General features: G+C 39.7%; 1 long non-coding RNA gene across 1 annotated transcript; it reads left to right on the forward strand.

The window, feature by feature from the left end:
• The first annotated feature begins 1,691 nt into the window (after positions 1-1,691).
• On the forward strand, positions 1,692-12,785 carry LOC138950082 (uncharacterized). Its single transcript, XR_011450481.1, has 4 exons — positions 1,692-1,908; positions 4,641-4,723; positions 5,703-5,792; positions 12,718-12,785. It is a non-coding gene; the product is annotated as an uncharacterized lncRNA (long non-coding RNA).
• Positions 12,786-13,865: the final 1,080 nt, after the last annotated feature.

Consider the following 13,865-nt stretch of genomic DNA (forward strand, 5'->3'; position numbering starts at 1 on the left):
GAATTCGGGCCGGGACGGACACGGGTCAACTTTATGTGCAGACCCAGAGACGGAAGCCATGTCCCACCCCCGTGTCATCACAATGGCACGTAAAAGACCTTGGTCATTCTGCCATAAGTGCAGGTGGCTGAATACACCTAAACACGCAGACACCTGGGTAGCGCGACTCCGTTGCTGCTAGCTTTCCACTGGGAGGAAGCGACCCGAATTTCCCAGCGATGGGACAATAAAGTAATGAAAATGAAATGAAAATGAAAAATGAAAATGAAATGATACCTTCAATAATGCTATAGATGACAATACGGTAATCCCTTCAATGATTTTATATAGAAAATAGTGCATTAATCCCCTCAGTTAAATTGTCGTTAGATATGAACTCCTCCCTCTTGGAAGCATATAAGTAACCACGCACGTACCAGTCATCAGGATTAAAACAAAATCCTTCCACTTGGATAACGCAGAAGTAAACCTTCTCAAGGAGAAATAGAGATATGTTGTTTGGTTGACATGGGGGCCATTCAAAAATGTTTTTTGTTAAGTTAGTTGGTTAGTTAGTTAGTTAGTTAGTTAGTTAGTTAGTTAGTTAGTTAGTTGGATAGTTATTCAGTTAGTTACTTAGTTAGGATGGTTGGTTGGTTGGTTTGCTAAATAACTATTTAGATAGTTAGTCAGATAGCTCGATGCACAACAACAACACAGAAATGCACTGCAAGAAATCAACAAACAAAATGACCCAATCCGTTTTAGAGTCCCATAGGAAATACCATCATCTTGCCTGTAATTGCTGTATTCAAGTCACGTAGTTGTACTGATTGTGTTTGTTTACTAGTCCTTTGAAATAGCTCAAGAGGTGAAAGCCTAGATGCTTTAAATCGGGTGAGTTTGGCTCAGTTTTTGATTTCAAACATCCTACTATTGGGGCAATCACCAAATTTGGATTTGTTTTGAAAGAACAAAACGTCAGACCGTTTGACATGCAAACGTGGTACTTTGTGGAACAATCACGCATCAACTGAAGTCAATGCTCACCTAATATCAAGTAATTCGGTTGACAAACTTCGGGTAGCTATCTCTTTTGAATATTCTTCGGGAACTTAAGCTAAAATCTGACTCCATTTACCTAGATGAGACAAGCAGTAGTCATTTTGCAGTATATTCTTTGCCTTAGTTTGTGTGTTTGCTTTAGATTATTAGTTACTTGATTTATTTTTACCTGACTTGTGTAAGGGTGTTGGCTTTATTTTGACATTGACACCACCTATATAAGACGCTTTCTGTGTAAATGTAAATGCATAATCACATGCACTTAATAAAAGCTTAGTTTAATTGTTGTCTAAATAAAATCATGTTTTATTGAACACACGTGTCTGATCCAAGCAGGTTCGCCACAAAGTCAAAAATATTAAAGAAAGCACACATTAATGTACGTCGTGCAATTACTGATCTAAATGCTAAACCGACCTCAGGTGGCGGAGGGCATACACTTTTCAATGAAGGCGTGTTAATACCTTTAATAATGTCATATATGAAGGTGCGTTAATCCCCTTTGTAAAATTGTCGTTAAATATGAACTCCTCCCTGTTTGAAGCTTGTGAACAACCACACATGCACCAGTCATCAGGATTAAAATAAAATCCTCCCACTTGGATCACGGCAGAAGTCAAGAGCCTTTGTGGCAGACATATAAGAGAAAGCTCCCTCAGTCACATCTTCAGAAAAGAAGTCAACCGCTACAGCCAACGAGAAGTCAACCACTACAGCCAGCCAGAAGTCAACCGCTACCACCAACGAGAAGTCAACCGCCACCCCCAACCAGAAGTGAACCGCTACCGCCAACCAGAAGTCAACCACTACAGCCAAGCAGAAGTTAACCGCTGCAGCCCACGAAAAAGGTTTTCTTACTGTGTGGTAGGTATTACAATTGTAGGACTTGTCATTTTCTGGTCATCTAAATCACATGAACGAAATGTTTTTACATAGATTAACGTGAGTTCTTATTTCTATTGGTTTTCAGTTTTTAATTTGAGACAAAAAGTTGAAGTGGGATGATGTGTGCATTGAAACAAAATGCAATTCCAATATATTTACTGTCACATGAGTTTGATGGTATTACATAGATTTCTTTGTTTTATTTGTTGGATAAAACTGAACACCTAACTACTAATTAGCAAGAAGTTGTTATGTTGGATGTACAACTATATGATACATAGTTGATGTTTAAAACATGTTTATTTTGTTATATGCAGATGATACAAACATTTTAGCAAAATCCCGGAAAACACTACAACACTCGCTTAATGTGTTGTCCAAATATCGTGTTCAGTGTAAACGCCGGACAACAAACAAGTAGGTTGTTTGTTGAATAGGTAAGATACGAAAATTGTCATTATTTAAATACAACGGTTAAACTATATTGGGGTCGTGTTTGGTTTTCAATATTGAGGTTTATTTTTTATTTATAATGATAAGTTTGATAACGCACATAAGTTGTTATATGATACGACCTCTGGAGCAATGTTTAAGTCTTAAAGATTTGTCCATAGATATTCAAGTTGAATTGTTTGATAGAATTGTTGCACCAATTTTGTTATATGGTTGAGAATTATATAGAGGCCCACATTTGGTTAATTTAGCAGCAAAGCTGCACCTTGGTTTATATAAGATTATTTTGAAATTGAGAAAATCAACCCCACGTGTATGGTTTTGGGCGAATTAGGCACATTTCTATTAATTATCCAAGTTAAAGATAGAATATTAAGTTTTTGATTCAAGTTGGTGGATTGTTAAAATAGTAATATATGTTTGCAAATGGTTTTTTTAACCGTTTTTGGTATTGCCTTTATGCAAATAACATATATAAAGGATCCTATTTAAAACAGGCTCGTCGCGATATAACCTTCGTGGTTGAAAACGACGTTAAACACCAAATAAAGAAAGAAAGAAAGATTTAAAACAGGTTGAATAACTTTAATGCTCTTGGTCTTAGTTGTTTTTTATTTGACCAGTTTCATCTAAAATAGTTTAAATTGAAAAAGTTAAAATTCCTAACAGATTTGATATATATAGTCGTGGATATTTGAATTAAGGTAAAAAAGAAACCTTTTGAATTATATGAATTGTTTAAAGATATATTTACATTTGAACATAATTGAACATTTTTCCCCATAACCTATATAGCACTTTCTTTGTTTCGCTTGAGAACATCAAATTATAAATTACCATTTCAGATAGGCAGAATATTAAATATACCACATAACCTAAGAATACGTATTAAATGCCAGTCTGGAGAACACGCGAATGAATTTCATTATAATTTTCATTGTAATAATTTTGAAAATTTGAGGAAAACGGTGATACCAGTCAATTTTTGGAGAAATTCAAACGCAGGGACATTCAATTTTTGTTGTTGAACTTGATGTATTGGAATAGTTTTATTATGAAATAAATATGATTATTTGTAAGGTCTTTTATTAAAATAAAATAAAGTCGCGTAAGGCGAAATTACTACATTTAGTCGAGCTGTGGAACTCACAGAATGAAACTGAACGCACTGCATGTTTTCACAGTGACCGTAGTCCGCCGCTCGTGCAAAAGGCAGTGAAATTAACGAGCTTGTTTAGCGCGGTAGTGGTTTCGCTGCATAGCATGCTTTTCTTTACCTCTCTTCGTTTTAACTTTCGAACCGACACAAAAAAAGTTTAAATTGTTTTAAAATCGATTTTGGAAATTTTATTTTAATCATAATTTTTATATTTTTAATTTTCAGAGCTTGTTTTTAATCCGAATATAACATATTTATATGTTTTTGAAATTAAAAAAAAATGATGAAGAATAAGATGAACGTAATTTTGGATTATTTACAAAAATTTTTATTTTGATTACAATTTTCAGATTTGTAATGACCAAAGTCATTAATTAATTTTTAAGCCTCCAAGCTGAAAAGCAATACCAAAGTCCGGCCTTCGTCGAAGATTGCTTGGCCAAACTTTCAATCAATTTTATTGAAAATGAGGGTGTGACAGTGCCGCCTCAACTTTTACAAAAAGCCGGATATGACGTCATCAAAGACATTTATCGAAAAAATGAAAAAAACATCTGGGGATATCATACCCAGGAACCCTCATGTAAAATTTCATAAAGATCGGTCCAGTAGTTTATTCAGAATTGCTCTACACACACACACACGCACAGACAGACAGACACACACACACACACACACACATACACCACGACCCTCGTCTCGATTCCCCCTCTATGTTAAAACATTTAGTCAAAACTTGACTAACTGTAAAAAGCACAACAAAATGAGACCTGTTAATACATTTGTGATTATGATTGATTAGTTATTAATTCAGTTTGACAGTCATATTTCTGGTTATTTTTTTACGAAGTGTTGTGTCTCACAATTACATTTCTCTTTCGTTGATTTGTTTAAACTTTTGTTGTTCTCAAATCAATGTAACCCTGGGTGTTCTTTGAAGTGAACATTGCTTTGCCGGGCCTGATTGTTTACCAGCTTTTAAGTTGAAGTGGAATGATGTATGCATTCAAACAGCATACAGTGTTGATATAGTTACTGCCACATGAACTAAGTGTTTTGACATAGATTTACGTGAGTTCCTTTTGCTATTGTTCTGCAGGTTTAAACCCGAGACAAAACGTTCAAGTGGGATGATGTATGCACGCTGTCTGTTTCCCATTCTTCTCCTGATTTTTATCGCAGGTAAGGTAAATTAGCCATACTTGCTTCGCTCTGTCTTTCTGTCTCGCCATTTCCAAAGCAACAGGGAAATTTGTGATTATACGATTACGCAATTGAGTGTTGTCCGTGTGTTATGCGTAATGCGATGTGGTGCCAACAAGCAAATGTCCTTATTTTTGTACAATGAATATGGACATTAACATAGTCATAACTTATCTTATCTATTGGAACAGTACCAGTTATTCCACTCATTCAATATTAGACTGGATGTGTAAACGAGGGTGGAAGAGGAAGTTTGTCTGCCTATGCCCTATGCGTTTGAAAGATTGACTTAATGTATAAATGTCGCTTTACGCAATTTGATTTTTGGTTAAAATCGCTCCGATGCTCCAGGTGTGTTGGTGCGAATGGAGAAACTGATCTAATTTTAGCCTACGAAAACTTTCTTGTAAATACGCTATTTTTAGCCATATCGGAAAGACGTCTAACAATGTTGTGAATAGTGACACATCTTTATAACAAACGTAAACCATGTATTAATACCACTTCCAAAATAGGTCATGAGATTGTCGTTGACGGTCTGATACCACATTCGATTAACTAACCCTAGTTAAAATATAAAACTTGGTATGCCATCATATTCAATATTCTGTATCATAACGTCTTGATTTGTTTCGATTGATTTCTCTCATTTGTTCACACCGGTTTAAACACAATCCGACATTATCACAGCACAATATTGGCGAAGTCGATTTTCGGGGTCAATCCCTGTATTGTGTTTTAATTTCACTACTGCCACATCGTCGTGTCAAAGATCATAATTAATCCCGATGGAAAAGGCCGTCTTCAATAAAGCTACCGCCATGCGTGAGTGAGAAAGGTGACCCATTGACCTCGAGCAAACTGTGACGTAAGACTGTGAAGCCAAGAGGTATGCCTAAAACTCAATTGCAAACGTCTTGTAAACAGCTGAAATGTTTGATCTCCTCTTTGGTTCCAGGGAGTAATCTGATTTTGTCCGACGACCGTGTGTACAATACTTCCAGGCAACTCAACACATTTGAAACGCTGGATCGCACTAGAGATATACGTGAGTATAAGTGCAAAAAAACAGACAGACAAACATGCACACAAAACAAAACAGACAAAGTGAAAACGATACACCCCAAATATACTTGTGTGTAGTTAAGGAGAAATACTCAAAGTTCCCAGCCTGCCACAACTGTATAAACTTCCCCTTTCCCCTTTGAACTCTCGTGCGATCGACACGTGCAGCCGTAGAATTGACAGAACGCATGAAATACGCAAGATAACAACACAGACAAACCTGCCTGCAAAGATAACTGATTTGGCTTTCTCCTCGTGTGTAAAGGTTGCCAAGTTATGCCCATTCTGATTTTTCCTCGACTTTTAATTTGCATCTTACGTTTTAGTCGGGTCGATTCTTGGGGTACCCTTAATTTTGGCGGGGGTCACGTGACCAATGTAAAATAACTCTTTGATACAAACCATTTGCTATATAGCAAAGTGGAGGGTTTGTAATGGCATAACACGTGTGTAGGAACTGACATGGGACAAATGCTTCACATGGGGTACAACTTTGGGAGCAATAATCATTTTGCACAAGTTAGTTCCCCCACCTTACATACTGTGCGGTACACGTAACCCCACTACACAAGTTAGTTCTCCCACCTTACATACTGTGCGGTACACGTAACCCCACTACACAAGTTAGTTCCCCCACCTTACATACTGTGCGGTACACGTAACCCCACTACACAAGATAGTTCCCCCACCTTACATACTGTGCGGTACACGTAACCCCACTACACAAGTTAGTTCCCCCACCTTACATACTGTGCGGTACACGTAACCCCACTACACAAGATAGTTCCCCCACCTTACATACTGTGCGGTACACGTAACCCCACTACACAAGTTAGTTCCCCCACCTTACATACTGTGCGGTACACGTAACCCCACTACACAAGTTAGTTCCCCCACCTTACATACTGTGCGGTACACGTAACCCCACTACACAAGTTAGTTCCCCCACCTTACATACTGTGCGGTACACGTAACCCCACTACACAAGTTAGTTCCCCCACCTTACATGATCTGTATGATCTACGAGTGAAGTATTTTGACACTTCTAGCTTGAAACGTATTTTTACAGAGGTCAACTCCACAGCTCTCTTTGGATTTTTAAAGGAGTCTGGCCTTTATTTTAAGATTTGAATTTTATATCCTTGACACGTTGGGTTTCGATTTAGCTTTTATGTGTCCTTTGGGTGACGTTCCTAATTTTGTTCAGTTCTTCTTCTTCTGCGTTCGATGTTGATGGAATTTTGTTCAGTAAAATTGGTTTAATTTAAATGTGTAATGTTTAACTTGTGGGGTCCTGATTTGGCCTATATGGTCCGCTGGACCCAAAAAGCAACAACAACTAACTAACCCCACCTTACATACTGTGCCGTACACGTAACCCCACTACAACAGTTGCCCGCACATCACATCTTCTTTCATTCCAACAAAACACTGGCCCCTGTTGGTAGACTTTAATCCACTCGTTTTCTTGGTGTTTGTTTAGTAGTGCCACACTATGCAATGAGGAAGGAAAAACAGGAAGGAATATACAACATTAAACATTCTTTCACTCAAATCAAAATTCACATTCAATAGATACACGTCATGATGCAAAATATTATTTCAGAAAACGCACAACCCATAGTTTGTTCTACAATGTTCTCAAATAATCAAATAGACCCCTGAAGATACGTATTCCCCTTCCTCGCATTGGTCTCAAGTTTAGCTTTTTCTGCAAGCATGCTATGGAATTCATTACCCGATACTTTCCGGCAAATACATTCTGTCATTGGTTTTAGTTAGATACAGATAATTTTCTGTACTCTTTGAATACATCATACATTTTGTTTCTACAGAAGTCTTTACTTGTTGAAAATTGAAGACAGTATACCGAAGGCGCCATTTTGGAAAGTATTCTGAAGATTTGAACCTTATTAAGTTCAACGGACATTCGCTGTAATGTAATTAAGAAACGCCTGAACTGATTTGCTTAACATGAAGTGTTCCGCAACTATGCGAAATGATTACATGAATTTTGAAATGAATTTTAATCAGTGAGCGGTTTGCTTCGCCCAGCTTCCCTGTCAGGAGTCAGGACTTCCGGTCGCCATCTTCATTTATTTAGTTTTCATATACCCATTCATCAAAGCAGGAACTCAAACCTACAGTCTTGCTGACACATGCCACCCTGCGCCAAAACGCTTCGCATAACAGAAACACCGGGAATGTCAGTTGGAGAATATCACGGTCTGCATTGACTAGTACCAGACACAGCATTCAGATTTGCTCAAATTCAGCAAGAGAATGCTCAAACACTCATTCTAAGACCTTCCTCTTGTGTGCTGTCATCGTGTCAGCTCCCAAAACGATTTCAGTAGCTCTCGGCTCAATTTCAAATCGGTATCTCTAAGAAATAATCAGGGTCGAAAGGTGGGACAACAAGTAAGACTGGCGCCAGAAGGAGTCGCAATGAGAATTACAGTCTGGGATTCCTACTTATTACACAGCCGTTTTCAATTTGAGTAACTCAGTGCTCAAACGTTTATTTCAAGGTGTTCATGTGGAAATAATTACAACACCCAACCTTCACTGTACATATAGCTCTTGGAGCGATTTGAGACAGTTTTCTTGTTAGATATAATCCCTTTTAAAGGACCGCAACAGGCTATTTTTGGTGTCAAAAACGCGTTTATTTGCGTTTTGGCGTGACTTAGGTTAACAAGACATATGCATGCCGTAGGAAATTGTTTTCTCACCTTCCCTCACAGGGTTTAGTTTATTTCGGAATCGTTTAGGCCATAATCCGACCAATTTCGTGGCTGAAGCGAAGCGTTTTCGCGTTCCGATCTGGCGGTCATTGTATCTCGAACGTCCGCGAGAGTACGGAAGTGGTGAATTCTGGGTAAAATTTTCGATGACGTCAGAAGCCGTATTCATAAAAGCAACTTTAGCTGCTGAACCTTACAGTTTTGAGCCTGGGAGTTAAAACCAAGGGTCTGCGCGCCCCGTGATTTGTAATCATTTTTTTTACAAATCACGTTAATGTTCCCGATATCTTCTTGTCATCCCAAAAGTCAAGACACAAAAACAAAATCCCTTGACTTTTGGGGTAGCGCGACTCCGTTGATTTTGTTTTCTTTCTCCATGATTTTTCTTCCTTTTCTTTATTGTCCCATCGCTGCGAAAATTTGGGTCGCTTCCTTCGAGTGAAAAGCTAGAAACAACAGAGTCGCGCTACCCGAAAGTCAATGAAAAATACACTGTCACCTATCTCTATATATTTATAGATATATATATACAACTAGAGGAATACCCGGCTTCGCCGGGGTGAATCGCGAGACAGAGACAGACAGCGTGGCGGTTCATCACAATCACCTCTGCAGGCGAAGTCCTGTCAAACGGGATTGAGAATTTTAGAGCTTATTTCTTAGCCCTATATTATCTGCTGTGGCTTCTCACATGCCAGAACATACAGACAGACAAAAGCCGCTAGACCCCATCACAAACAGAACTCTATAATACATAGGTTTTTGCCTACACACACACACAAACACACACACACACAGAGAAGCCGTATATATATATGCATATCTGTATCTATAAATATATAGAGATAGGTGAGAGTGTATTTTTCGCGTGGCTATAAATTGATTCGACCTTTTCACTTTGACAGTAAGAACAACTTACGGGTGCAAGGGAAGCGTTCTGGACAGCGCAGTGACATTCTAAAAATAAATAGTAACTTACAACTGAACGGGAAAGCCACACGAAGGAAGGGAGATAAACGCCAAACACTGGAGAAGATAAGGAAGAGTTACTTATAATGGTGAAATGAACACAAAAACGAACATGAGTTTAGCGCTGCGCGCTGAGAGCACGTGTTGAAATATCTCATCGATGATATTGTGTCCGGGGTGTAGCTGAATACGGTGTCCAAATTTGAAAAAGAACCACCGAGAACTTTGGCGTTGTGATGTGGTGTAGCGGCTATGGTGTGTCGGTATGGGGGCCCGGGTAAGCTGAGGTGGAACCAAAATAGCTGAGGTGGAACCAAAATCGGTTCCGCGCTGCGCGCTGAGAGCACGTGTTGAAATATCTCATCGACCAGGTTGTGTCCAGGGTGTACCTGAATATGATCACCAAATTTGAAACAGATCCATCGAGAACCTTGGCCGCGCATCGCGCACAGACACACAGACACACAGACACACAGACACACAGACACTAGTCGTATATATATATAGATACTGGCCGTATAAAATTTCATCTCACACGGCATCACTGCAGAGCGCCTAGAACTGTACCCACGGAATATGCGCGATATAAGACTCATTGATTGATTGATTGATTGATTGATTCTCTGTGTGTGTGTGTGTGTGTGTGTGTGTGTGTGTGTGTTTGTGTGTGTGTGTGGGCAACACCTGTGGAATGTAGAGTTCTGTTTGTGATGTGGTCTGGCGGCTTTGGTGTGTCTGTATGTTCAGGCCTTCCTTCGAGAAGCCATAACAGTTATTCTCAATCCCGTTTGAGTGGACTTCGCCTTCAAAGGTGATTGTGGTGTTTCGGCACTCGATTACATTTGGCGTCGTCGACAGCGATGGGACTCGACATGAAATGTTCAGGCCACTGAATCATTTTCGTATATTTATAGATATAGATATACATATATAGTTGTTCGCCTTAGAAGTTGTGGGCTTTCCTTGCATGTACCCGTAAGTTGTCCTCACTGTAAAAGTGCAAAGGTCGAATCTATTTATCGAAAAATCCACTGTCATCTATCTCCATATATTTATATATATATAGATAGATATATACGGCTTCTGTGTGTGTGTGTGTGTGTGTGTGTGTGTGTGTGTGTGTGTGTGTGTGTGTGTGTGTGTGTGTGTGTGTGTGTGTGTGTGTGTGTGTGTGTGTGTGTGTGTGTGTGTGTGTGTGTGTGTGTGTGGAGGCAACACCTGTGGATTGTAGAGTTCTGTTTGTGATGGGGTCTGGCGGCTTTTGTCTGTCTGTATGTTCTGGCATTTGAGAAGCCATAACAGATAATATAGGGCTTAGAAATAAGCTCTAAAATTCTCAATCCCGTTTGAGAGGACTTCGCCTTGAAAGGTGATTGTGGTGAACCGCCACGCTGTCTGTCTCTGTCTCGCGATTCACCCCGGCGAAGCCGGGTATTCCTCTAGTTGTTATATGTGTAGCCAAGTTGCATTGTTATATGTGTAGCCAAGTGGCATTGTTATATGTGTAGCCAAGTGGCATTGTTATATGTGTAGCCAAGTGGCATTGTTATATGTGTAGCCAAGTGGCATTGTTATATGTGTAGCCAAGTGGCATTCCCAGCCTCTTTGTTATATGTGTAGCCAAGTGGCATTTCCAGCCTCTTTGTTATATGTGTAGCCAAGTGGCATTCCCAGCCTCTTTGCTATATGTGTAGCCAAGTGGCATTCCCAGCCTCTTTGTTATATGTGTAGCCAAGTGGCATTCCCAGCCTCTTTGTTATATGTGTAGCCAAGTGGCATTCCCAGCCTCTTTGTTATATGTGTAGCCAAGTGGCATTCCCAGCCTCTTTGTTATATGTGTAGCCAAGTGGCATTCCCAGCCTCTTTGTTATATGTGTAGCCAAGTGGGATTCCCAACCTCTTTGTTATATGTGTAGCCAAGTGGCATTCCCAGCCTCTTTGATATACGTGTAGCCAAGTGGCATTCCCAGCCTCTTTGTTATATGTGTAGCCAAGTGGCATTCCCAGCCTCTTTGTTATATGTGTAGCCAAGTGGCATTCCCAGCCTCTTTGTTATATGTGTAGCCAAGTGGCATTCCCAGCCTCTTTGTTATATGTGTAGCCAAGCGGCATTCCCAGCCTCTTTGTTATATGTGTAGCCAAGTGGCATTCCCAGCCTCTTTGTTATATGTGTAGCCAAGTGGCATTCCCAGCCTCTTTGTTATATGTGTAGCCAAGTGGCATTCCCAGCCTCTTTGTTATATGTGTAGCCAAGTGGCATTCCCAGCCTCTCTGTGTTGACGTTTCTCCTGCCCGACCCAGTTGGTTTACGAAGCGTATTCCATAGTTACCGAGCCCTTTATTCGTTGCTTTCATTAAGTGGTTGCAAAAATAAGATGAATTCATGTGTAAACACGATTTGTCGCTATGACTAAATGTTTTAATATAGAGACGGGGAATCGAGACGAGGGTCGTGGTGTGTGTGTGTGTGTGTGTGTGTGTGTGTGTGTGTGTGTGTGTGTGTATAAAGTGATTCCGAGAAAACTACAGGACCGATCTTCATAAAACTTACATGAGAGTGCCTCAGTATAATATCCCCAGACGTTTTTTTCATTTTTTGGATAAATGTCTTTGATGACGTCATATCCGGCTTTTTTGTGAAAGTTGAGGCAGCACTGTCACGCTCTCATTTTTCAATCAAATTGGTTGACATTTTGGTCAAGTAATCTTCGACGAAGCCCGGACTTTAATATTGCATTTCAGCTTGGAGGCTTAAAAATTAATTAATGAGTTTGCTCATTAAAGTTGTCATTAAAATCGATTTTCCGCAAAAACAGATGTAAAATTCATTGCACTGTATTCCTCATCTTCTCCTGAATTCAAAAAATATAGATATGTCATGTTTACTCTAAAAATGTACTTAGAATGAAAGAAAATAGGTTCAATAAGTACTACGGACGCGTGCTTCGCGGCGGCGAGCGTGACCCGTCATGTTCTTCGATACGGTAAGGCGAGACTATCTGAATGAAGTCTCGGCGATGATTGGTTTGTGGTGTTGATCTTGACTAAATGTTTCTATATCGCTTCACGCGACTTGTTGTTCTTTCTTGCGGATCCTTATTATAGTTTTTTGTTCAATCAGGTTATGTTTATCTTCCATCCAGCAGTCGTCAATTTATCATGCATAATTAATGTTATTAACTTGTTGTGCAGACTCTTCTTTCATTCGCTGGGGGAGGAAGAGCTGCCCTGTTAACTCCGCCTTGGTCTATGCCGGTGAGTAAGGGGATTCCCTGTACACTTGCCGTGTTATGTACGTATAAGTTACAGCTCCGTCCATCCATGGTATCGCCTGATATTTTGTCGAGACTGGGTCAATGAATATGATGACGTCACTCGAGGCTCTGCCGAGAGTGACGTCATTATATTCTTTCACCCCGTCGAGACAAAATATCACGCGATACCATGGATGGACGGAGCTGTAACGTATATATGGCATGACCAAAGTAAAGAGAATTTGTCATGGGATGTGGAAACAAATCATTGGAAATTCACCAAGGGCAATCAACCCAAGCCTAGAATTTGTAGAACTATATTTTGTTTCAGTCTTGGCAAGGCCAGTTTTGTCCAGTTCCGGAAAAGACATCATGAATTCAGTCACCCTGCCGAGACGAAAAAAACCAATTCCATGGATGAAAACGTATAAGCTTATATCCCGTGACGCATCAAAGCTAAATTTTGTTTTGAAATGTCTTCACAACGTACAGATAACTTATAACGACATAATCGCCTTCACAAGACAGGAAAAACGCACACTTTGTTTTTCGTCTGCTACAAATCTAGTCTTGTTGGTTGACGGAGAGAATAAAGCTTCAATCGTACCTTCATCAACAGGAATAAATGCTCAATCCGCTGTCAGTTCGCAACTGAACCTTGGTTTTTTTCTTTAACTTTTTGGTTACCATTGAAACGGCAATCCAAAAGAGTGTTTCAGCTGTTTCAAGACACAGGCTTAGCTCCTTCTTTTGAGTTGCTTTTCAGTCTAAAATGACACCGGAAGCGAACAAATTGTCGCGGTTAACTGTCGTCACAAAAAGACGTCATGACAAAGTTACATGCAAAGCAAAAGAGACTTTGACGTCATTTACTTTTGTTTGGAATTTTCCGTCTGTTCCTAGCTTGTCAGTGAAGACCTGACGTGAGTAAGCTTACCCTTTGCAGCTGTGAAATAATCAGTCTTGTGTCTAGGTCGTGTAGGTACAGAGTTTGCTTCTGCAATCATTGTGTTCGTGTTGATGACGGCTTCATAAGATTTCCATTTTCTTGTTTCTGCGGCTGCGCAAGTTATTTTGCCTAGGTCA

Source organism: Littorina saxatilis, linkage group LG16, assembly GCF_037325665.1.
Source record: "Littorina saxatilis isolate snail1 linkage group LG16, US_GU_Lsax_2.0, whole genome shotgun sequence".
In the NCBI taxonomy this organism is placed as follows: Eukaryota; Metazoa; Mollusca; class Gastropoda; order Littorinimorpha; family Littorinidae; genus Littorina; species Littorina saxatilis.